The sequence below is a fragment of the Cyprinus carpio genome, unplaced genomic scaffold, assembly GCF_018340385.1.
Source record: "Cyprinus carpio isolate SPL01 unplaced genomic scaffold, ASM1834038v1 S000006721, whole genome shotgun sequence".
NCBI classification, from domain to species: Eukaryota; Metazoa; Chordata; class Actinopteri; order Cypriniformes; family Cyprinidae; genus Cyprinus; species Cyprinus carpio.
This window is the reverse complement of record NW_024879326.1, coordinates 299,958-302,334: the sequence shown is the minus strand read 5'-3', so window position 1 is coordinate 302,334 and position 2,377 is coordinate 299,958.

Genomic DNA, 2,377 nt, shown 5'->3' with positions numbered 1-2,377 from the left:
CTGAAAGCATGAATCTAAATGTCACTTGTTGTGGCTCCTCTGACGCTCTCTGAAAGTTACGAACAAACCAGTGTTTTCCAGTACCGCCACAAAAACATCATTCTTGGAACCTTCTTCTGAAACATTTGAGTTTTTTTAAGCGCTACTTTTTTCAGAGAACATTCGAAAGTAACATTCCCGTAACGTTTGCATAAAAGTTCAAATGGAATGTTCCTTTAACATTCTCTTATGCACTTAAACCTTCAGAGCACATTCAGGGAACACTTTCTATGAAGCCCGTATTTATAATACATTATATTCTCAAATGAATGCATAATGTATTTATAAGAAAAACATTATAATATGTTGTATCATCTAGTGAGTAATCATAACAAGAGTTATGATTTATTTAATGCATTAATTTGAATTAATAATTTTATTTAATGCATTGTAGTATTTAGTTATTTGTGGTTATAGCTTTTTAAGAGTATGTGATAATTTATAATACACAACCCACTTAACTTACATTGTATTATATTTCCCATAGTTATTATTGATTATAAGTCTTCATTGTTAACTTGTTGCTTTACTTAAAGCAGACAAAGACCACTTATAAATAATAAAACAATAAAAATATAGTTTTTCTTAAACAGCTGTAAGATCAGATATCTGATGTGAATATAGCACATTTGATTTTAACTATATTTATTGTAATATCAGTAAGATACTAAATAATGAGACTTATAATCCATTATAAATGAAGTGGATTTAACACAGGGTTTTTGGTGTGTTATAAATAATCACACTCATAAATAAGTACTTTTTTTAATGTAGCCTATTATAAATGTTATGATTATTTATAAGATGAAACAACATATTATACAATTTTTACAAAGCCTTAAGAATACGCTTATAATGTGTTATAAAAATAGGCTTCATAGAAAGATTTTTATGACTTAATGTGAATGTTAGAACAATGTTCTTAGTACATATATAGTTAGAGGAATATTTGGTAACACTTAAAGCCTTTATGTATAATGCTTTGTAAAGGTATTCATAATGTACACTGTAATGCATAATATCTTTTCATAAATAACTGCAACCAAAGTTAAAATGCATTATAATATTTGAAGGTTTGTTTGTTGTGTGTTTAAAGCATTAAACTTTCTAAAGGTGTGCTAATGAATAGATAAGTATTCTAATGTATTATAAGTGTGCTTACAGTTATGCATTATAAGGTGCATACTTAATGCATGATATAAACATGATATATAAAGGCTTTAAAGAAAAGTGTTCTGAATATTTCGTGCTCGGTTGTCAGTAACGGTGGGTTGCATTTGTTTGGTGATTTCACATGAACGGAGGGATGTGTGTGTGGTTTCATCTCAACGGCTCTTAATTCAGAATGACCTTAGTTTGCTTCTTCACAGGGCCTCGGATCTGAAGTGAGATGATAAACAGTTCTAGAATCAGCTGTGCAAAGATTTTAAAATAACGAGGTGTTCAGGAGCTCTTGATGAGTTTATAGACGGCGTTTAGTGAGCACTGTACAGCAGGCAGATGATGAAACCCGTCTGCATTTTAAAGTCATTTTCTGCTGAATAGACAACAAGACCACACACACACACACACACACACACACGCACACGTGTGCACCCTCACTGCAAAGGCGGCTTCCTGTGTCTTTATCTTTTCTCCCACTCTCACCCCATTTCTGCTTCTGTTTACAGCAGCCTCCTCCTCTTCCTCTTCTCTTCTTTCGTTCTGCGATCTCGTCCTCAGCTTTGCTCTCTATGAAACATCACTCCCCCTCCTCACTCAATCCACAACTCTGATTTCATGCTTTTCTTTGGTTTTTGCTGTGAGTTTCCTGCCGTTTCCCCCTCTGTCGCGCTCCTTCAATCTGCCTCTGGATCTCCACACACACACACACACACACACACACACACACACACACACACACACACACACACACACACACACACACACACACACACACACACACACAGCGTTTCTTGTGTGTTTTCGAAGAACACGTCTTTATTTAGACAGAGCAAAGCGCTCTGTTTTCTTTTTTTAGATTGTGGGATTTTTCCTCAAATCTCAGACCCCAGATTCGTTCCTCTGTGCTTCTCGTCTCTGGTTTTGCTGCTGAGAACAGCTGCGTTTGATCCACTTGATGTTTTTGACCTTTTTAAATGTTTAATTTTGTGCACATCAACAAAGTTCACGCTCAGAAAAAAAGTACAAAAGCTGTGACTGGGGCAATACCCTTTCAAAATACACTAATATGCACTTGTTAGGGATAAATCTGGTACAGAATAAAGTGAAAAGGTACTGCCCCACTGTCTTTTTTTTCCTGAAATTGTTATTAAAGCCTTTATATATAATGCATTAT